An 8,325-nucleotide genomic window follows, 5' to 3' on the forward strand; every position below is an offset into this window, starting at 1 on the left:
TCTCTTAATTCTATTATTTCTTTTCTTTGTTTAGATAGAAAAGTAAAAAATCAAACTTGTTTACTGTTGCTTTTTACCATTTGGTAGGTAGGCTTCGATCTTCAGAACACCCTGGATTCAGGAGAAAAACTTTTACATGAAATTTTGCACAATAGAAACTTCTCAGCAGTCAAAATTTGGACTGTAAAAAAAAAATACATGCAAACCATACTTTTCTGAAAACTCTTCACTTTGAACAGAGCACTGAACTACACCAATGCAGAATGAAAACAACATTTCAACCCCACCCAAAGCAGTCATCATAAAAGTTGTAAAAGTCACCTAGCTTCACTAGGCACTGTCCACTTTTTAAACAGGAGACAATAGAAAACATTGCCCACAAACACTATCTCGGCTCTATGGCAGGTTTCAGAAAGTCTCAATTTCATGTTTTAATAGTGCCGAGGGTGAGTATGATCGCAATCTGGACTGTGACCTGTATCCTCCATGTCCATAAGGAGGTGACTGCCTTCTATAAATCTGATCCCTGCCTTGAGCTCTCCACCCACCTCCTCCTCCAGCACCTTCTCTGTATGATCTGCTGTAATAATCCTGATCATCATAACCCTGGTCATATCCTGTCATAATAATCTCAGTGGTGTGAGCTGCCATAAGTGGCTCTCCCCATGTAAATTCCTGGTGTTGGGGTATGGGGCCTTTGTTATAGAGAAACTGACCCCAGGTTGATGCCCATCAAGCTCCATTCCATTGGCACGTTCTTTAGCTTCCTTGGCATCATCTACATTTTCAAAATATACAAAGGCAAATCCTCTTGAACATCTAGACTGCTGGTCATACACAACAGACACATCGGCAATGGAGCCATATTTAGAGAATACTTCTCTTTTTTTTTTTTAAAAAAAGATTTATTTACTTATATACAGTGTTCTGCCTGCATGTATGCCTGCAGGCCAGAAGAGGGCACCCGATCTCATTACAGATGGTTGTGAGCCACCATGTGGTGGTTGGGAATTGAACTCAGGTCCTCTGGAAGAGCAGTCAGTGCTCTTAACCTCTGAGCCATCTCTCCAGCCCGAGAATACTTCTCTTAGGTCTCTTTCTATGGTGTACAAGCTCAATCCGAATGCTCCAAGACAACAGTTGGGGTCAGGATTTGCCCGGTTCCCAACACCCTTGAGTAGACATGGGAGAATGGCTGTGGCTGTGCCGTCTGCGGTAATCTTGGCTATAAGGCCTGCTTTGGGATGTCTATGGGAGCGGGATGGAGATCTTGACTTTGTATAATGCCTTCCAGAACTTCCAGATCTAGACCTGGATTCCGAGCTGGACCTTGACTTTGATCTAAACGCCTTGAATCTTCCTTGGAGCGAGACCTTGCAGGGGTATGCCGTGCAGATGTCCGCCATCCATGAGCACTCCCACTTCCGGAAGCAGAACGGGATTCCGTTCTGCTCGCCGCTGTTGCTCATGGCTCTGGATTGCTGTCAGCGCTCCTGGCCTTTATGGAAGCTGTCAAGCTCCTGCCTTCTTACAGAGGCCCCGCCGCAGCCTCTTAAGACTACAAACTTTTGAGAGTGGCCCAAGACCAATGCGCTCCACACTACCTCTGCACCAGTCTCCTATGATTTCTTTTTCAATACAGAAGCTCCTTAGTTACATGCAATCTTAATGTGTGTGTGTTTTGATTTTTGTTTCCCCTATCTATGGGGTTCTACTAAAGATTCATTGCCTAAGCCAATATCTCAAGATGTTTCCCCACGTTTTCTTGTAGTGATCTCACATTTCCAGGCTTACTCTTTAGATCTTAGATCTATTGGAGGTAATACTTGCGTGTGATGAGAGGGAGGGACCTAGATGTATTCTTCTGCGTGGGTAATCTAATGTTGTCAGTACTATTTATTGGAGACACTGTCTTTATTCTTAGCGCCTTTGTTGAAATCAGCTGGCTGTATGGATGCGGCTTGGTCTATGGGTTCTCTCTCCTGCTCCATTGGTCTGTGTCTCCCTTCTGATGCCAGTGCTATGCTGCTTTAGTTCTTACAGCTTTATGGTATTGTGCACGTTCTTGGATGACTTCTCATGAACTGTATTCCTAAGATTCACCCACTCTGTTGCACGTAGCGGTAGTTCACAGTGGCAAACACGCTTATTATATGAAATAGTGCATAATTTACTCTAGTCCCTCTGTTGATAGACATTTGGGTTGGACCCAGCTCCTGACACCTCTGGTCCCCCATACCTCAAACATGTGATGGGGCTTTGAACATAGTACTCTGTGCAGGGTTTTACTCGGAGTGGATAGGTTCCAGGATATGTACATCCTGGGCCTGAGCCAATGATGCCAAAGGAAGTTTAAAAAACAAAGGCTTTCCATTTCAGCCCACATCTCTACCCACACTGGGTTATGTGATTTAAATGTACTTTCAAATCTGACATCGTTGTTCTTTATATGAGTGGCGATGGACTTTGCGGCTTATTGGTTCCTTACGCCTTGCCTTTGGGCCCTCTTCACAGTATCTCGGTGAACGGAAAAACTTCCCAGCCCAGGGCACAGACACAACCTTCCAGACTGTTACACGAGCACTTTGATTTTATCCTTTTTGTTGTTGGTTGTTTTCTGGAGACAGGGTCTCACTGTGTAGCTTTAGCTCTGTGTAATGGAACTCACTGTGTAGCCCAGGCTGGCCTCTGCCTCAGAGATCCGCCTGCCTCTGCCTCCTGAGTGCTGGGATTAAAGGCTTGTGACCGTGTGTGCTAATGGCTTTGTCGTGTCTTTTACATCGAAGCGCTTTCTCTGTCTCTCTGTCTCTGTCTTTCTCTCTCTCTGTCCAGGTCAGAGTACAGCCCTGTGAAGTCAGTTCTCTAGTTTGTTAATCCCTGTAGAGAACTGTATACGTAACGTCATGTGTTCAATGTACTTAAAGGAACAGGATCAATTCTCTCTCTCCCTCTCCTGCTCTTCCCCGCTTTCTTCCTCTTTCTGGATTGTAACTTGGAAGACGGATGATCTGGAACCAGTTTCCACCAGTCTTCTTTTGGTTGATTCATTCACAAGTACCTGAGTGATTCCCAGGTATGTTCATTCATGTTTATTCTGTTTGATAAGTACCCATTATTCTCTAGACAGTCCCTGGTTGGTGAGGGTGTGTTCCATAGAACTAAGAAAAGCAGTGTAGTGGTAAGAATGTAAACTGTAACGTGAGTCGTTTCACAGTTTGTGGTGGCGCAAGTGTGGACCGAGCTGTGCCCAGCCCTGAGCTGCCTGTGAAGGCCACGTTTTCCTGTAATTACGACTTGCGATTGGAGAGGAAAATACTGCTCTTAAATAAATTCCCCTATTTTACTTCTCTTTGGAACAGACAAGCTCTAAATCTCCCTTTAGCCCTCGTTAGCTCTCAGCTCCCAGCCTGATTTCCATATCTGTAGATGCCCCATGCCCCCAAACAAAGGAACATTGCCTTGGGTCCTCACAGTGGGAATGTTGCTGGTGCTTGGTGGTGAAATTGTCCAAGATCCTGTAAGCGTTTGCCAGGATGAGGGATGAGACGCAGGCGCTGCTGGCTGGTCCACGTTTCCATGCTAGAAAAAATACCACCGGTATAAAGTAACTGGGAAACAGGGCTGTTTCATTTTCTCTACTTTTTAAATCCTGTTTTCCTACTTTCAAGGATACGTGTTGTAAGCATAAGGCAACACAGGACTGCCTGTGAGAGTCTGAGGGAATGTACCCGAGTAAGTTTCATGGCTTGGTCAGAAAAGGTTACTTCTAGCTGACACTGATGCAGATGGTTTATGCCTCTGCTTCCTGTCGTGGAGCCCTTCTGAGTCTGTTGTTGATCTAACCTCAAAAAACGTAAAGGCTGTAATGTCTTGTGGTGGTTTGAATGAGAACGGCCCCCATAGGCACATACATTTGAATACTTGGTTCACAGTTGGTGGAACTGTTTGGGAAGGATTAGGAGGGGTGAGTTTGTTGGAGGAGGTGTGTCCCTGGGGGTGGGCTTTGGGGTTTCGGGAGCCCACTCTATCCCCATCTAGTTCTCACTCTGCCTCGTGGTTGTTGTCTCAAGATGTCGCACGATGCTCTCAGTTCCTGCTCCTGTGCCATGCCTGCCTGCCTGCCGTGATGGTCATGGACTCACCCTCTGAAACTGTAAGACCTGAATAAACTCTTTCTTCTATAGGTTGCCTTGGTCATGGTGTCTTCTCACAGCAATTGGAAAGACATGTGCCTGTTCTTCTGTTCCCATTGTTATGGATGAGTAAGCTGAAGTACATTTAAGTAATTTGTCCAGGATCACAACAGCAGAGGAGGGCAAGAGCCACCCAAATGTGGACCAGCTCCAGATTTCCTGCTTAAGTAACTTCTAATGCTTCCCTGCCTCTTTCTTGAGTCAGGTCTCTCTACAGAGCACTGGATGTCCTGGAACTCACTCTGTAGACCAGGCTGGCCTTGAACTCACAGAGATCCACCTGCCTCTGCCTCCCAAGTGCTGGGATTATAGGCATGCACCTCTATGTCCAGATTTTGAGTTAGCCTTTTAATTGTAGTGGTGCCTGCTCTCAAGGTTTACTCCATTAGTTCACTTAGAAAATTGTTCTTCATCAATCATAAAAATGCCACCCAAGAAAATACCCAATTTATTAAAATTTATGATTAGTAGAGTCAAAATTTATGAATTGTTAGGATAGGATTGTTTTTAATTGATAGTGGTTTATATTCCAAAATAGTGATATGTATATATGCATATATATAACTATATGTATATATCTGTAAAGCAACTTTATAAAAAGGCTCACATACACAGACGTCCTCGGTGACAAATTGATAGCTCACAGTGATGCCTAGCCCTCTTAGGTAGTGTGGGCTGTTTCCTTATAGTCTTCGAACATTCACACTGATATTTAAAACACTGTACCCTCATTAACCTCTTCCATTAGGCGGTGGGGCATAATTACGCTTCTGTTCTCCCTGGGGCTTCAGGGAGATGATGGCTTCAGCACAAAGCTGGCCTTCACTGTATTCGTAAGTAGCCTGACCGCTGTGCACATCAGGGTAACTTTCACGCTATGCAGAGGTAATACAATGGAAATCACAGTTTAGAAATCCAATTTATCTTGCTGTGAACGGAATTGCCTCCAATACAGATGACAATTAGTTTTGTTCCGTAACACCGTTACAGAAATGTGACATTGAAAAACTACTTGCAAACTATTAAACATCCACCCGCCGTGAGTTCATGCCACAGAAGGGGAAAAAAATAAACCCGTTAATTCCATTTATGTGGAAAAACATAAAAGTGTTTTTACAAGGAGTGTCGGAAGGTCAGGAGGTGTCGAAGGGAAGGCGCTGCAAACTTTCAGTTGCTCATGCATTCTATTAAAGCTGCAAAATTCTGCTGATCCTCGTTTTTCAAAAGCACTAGGGTTGCAGCTCAGGCACAATGGAGATTAATGCAGAGCGAAGCCAGCCTTTAATGTCTCCTCTCACTGTGTCAGGGCCTGCTGCTGTGCTCCTGGCTGCCGCTGGCCCTCCTCTTTGGCTTCTGAGCTTCCTCCTTCTTTCTGACATCCCTGGTCACGTTCATACATCACACACCTACTTGGATAGCAAAGCCTCCAAAGGACCTTCATATAAGGTCTGCTGTAAAACATGGGTACCCCAACACCATCTGACGCGTAAGTAACAGTACCCACTTTTCTGCAGGCAATCACACATTATAAGAAAAGATCTGCGGTCTAATAAAGACTGGACTGTGAGCTGGAGAGATGGCTCAAGAGCTTGGAGCTCTTCCTACCCTCCAGAGGACCGGGATTCAGTTTCCTCGAACTCAGGCGGGGCAGCTCATAGCAGCCTGTAACTCCAGTTCCAGGGGGATCTGATGCCCTCTTCTGGTTTCCAAGGGCCTGAGCCCTCATAGCACACTCTGTTCCCCCACACTCATATGTGCAGACTCTCTCCTCCCCCCCCCACACATTAAAAGCAAAATTTTCCTTAATCAGCTTTTTCCCTATTCAAATCTTTGACTGGCTGAGACCTATTCATGTTAGGGAGGGCAATTCTGCTTTACTTAGTGTCGGAGCCACTGTTCTATTGCTGTGTGAAGGGACACCATGAGTGTGTCAACTTAAAAAGGAAAGCATTTGGGTGGAATTGGTGCATGCCTTTAATCTCAGCACGCTGGAGGCAGAGGCAGGCAGATCTCTGAGTTCCAAGGCCAGCCTGGTCTACAGAGGGAGTTAGTTCTAGGACAGCCAAGGCTACATAGAAACCCTGTCTTAGAAAACCAAAGGAAAAGAAAAAAAAAAAAGAAAGAAAGAAAGCACTTAACTGGAGGTTTGCTTACACTTTCAGATGGTGAGTCCACGATCATCATGACAGGGAGCATGGCAGCAGGCAGGCATGGTGCTGGAGCAGGAGCTGAGAGTGTATATCTGATCCACAAGTAGGAGGCAGAGAGAGACAGAGAGACACAGAGGGAGAGTGAGACACACACACACACACACACACACACACACACACACACACACACACACAGATATAGAGAGACAGACACACAGAGAGAGACGGACACAGATTGAGACAGACAGACAGACAGACAGACAGACAGATAGACACAGAGAGGTGAGGGGAGACAGGGAGAGAGACAGGGAGAGAAACAGAGAGCCCGAACCTGGCCTGGGCTTTTGGAACGTCAAAGCCAAGTCCGTAACACCCCTCCTCACAAGGCCACTCCTCCTAATCTGTCCCAAAATAGTTCCCCCAACGAGGGACCAAATGCTCAAATGAGCCGTGGGGGCCAGTCTCATCCAGTCCTCCACACTTAGGCTACCAGTCCAGCTAATCTCATCCAGACAGATACCCTCTAAATAATGTTTTATTAAATGCCTGCCCACCCCCACACCCGATCAAGTTGGCACACGAATGAACTGCTTCAAGTTCTCAGAACAAGCCACGCTCTCGCTTCTTCGGTTTCTTTGTATGTGGCGTTTCCTGCGGCGTTTCTGCTTTGCTTGGTCTCCTGAGTGGCTTTTAGGAATCCACTCACAGCCACTACTTCTAGACTGGGTGAGGTCCCTCTCTTGTGACGCCCGCCTGCCTCTGCATCATAGCATACTTCTTCAGGTACCATGGTTTGCTATTGACTTGTCTTGAGCATGTAGATGCCGGTTCACACAGCATCAGGGGTGGCCTTAGTGCTTGCATACCCACTAGAACCAATAGTTATTGGTTATACGACTGAATGAACAGACTTAATGGAGAAGGCGGAAGCTGATATGAGTCTTAGGGGAGGGAGTATTTCAGAAGAAATCTAAGACTTGACTGAAGAAATCCAATAGCAGGAAATGACAAAAATGTTTATTTTGCAATTAAGACATTTTAAACAGTCATTTTGAAAGCCAGTAGTCACTTTCTAATACCGCAAAAAATTGTAGTTATCCTGACACAGTCCAAAGACACAAGGGGCCTCTCCTTTCATCAGATTGGAAGAATTCTTTGTAACTTTTTAATTTTTATAAAACATTTTATTTACATTTATTTATATTTTGTGTGTGGTTTTGGGGGCTAGGTGGCAACTTTTAGGAACACAGGAGAAAGAGCCCCCCCTTTCCTCTGGAGTCTGAGTGAAGCCTCTTGCCGGATGAGACTCAGGAATTCCAAATTTGCTGCAGCGGTTGATGACATGGAGATAACACTCCTCTGTCCTTCGACTTGACTGCCAACTTGATACAACCAGGGATGAAGGAAGGCCAGCTGGGAAATTGCCTAGATCAGATTGGCTGTGGACATGCCCATGGAGGCGTGGTCTTGATTGCTGACTGAGGGAGGAGGCGTCCTTAGGCAAGTGGGTGGGCTGATAAGAAAGCTGACTGAGCATGAGCAGGAGAGTGGGCCAGCCAGCCAGCAGCACCTACCTCTGCGGCTTCTGCAGAGCCTCACTGAAACTCCTCAGCAGCCCCTTAAAGATGAGGACTTCAGAAACCACCAGCATCTCCTACATGGCCATTGTAAGGACAATGAAACGTGACCCTCCTTGGAGAAATCATGCCATGCTCTCAGTGCCTCACCCTCTTCCCCAGTGCTTCTCTTCCTCTTAACTTCCTACTTATGAAAAATGTCTTTTAATAAATCCCACCTCTGCTTCACATTTGGCTCATCCGGAAATTCTTTTCCATAGAAAAACTAAGGATCCGGTTTTAGAAGATGAAGGGAGCTCCCCAGGCTGCAGGTGGCGCTGCAGAACTGTGCCTCCACCCTTGTGATGTAGAACCCCTTGCATTTCTGATTTGTCCGTCTCTAAAGGATGACACTGAACCGATTCT

General features: G+C 45.8%; 1 pseudogene; it reads right to left on the minus strand.

The window, feature by feature from the left end:
* Positions 1–408: 408 nt before the first annotated feature.
* Positions 409–1,469, minus strand: LOC102925538 (transformer-2 protein homolog beta pseudogene; annotated as a pseudogene).
* Between the last annotated feature and the right edge of the window lie 6,856 nt (positions 1,470–8,325).

The sequence above is a fragment of the Peromyscus maniculatus genome, chromosome 18, assembly GCF_049852395.1.
Source record: "Peromyscus maniculatus bairdii isolate BWxNUB_F1_BW_parent chromosome 18, HU_Pman_BW_mat_3.1, whole genome shotgun sequence".
NCBI classification, from domain to species: Eukaryota; Metazoa; Chordata; class Mammalia; order Rodentia; family Cricetidae; genus Peromyscus; species Peromyscus maniculatus.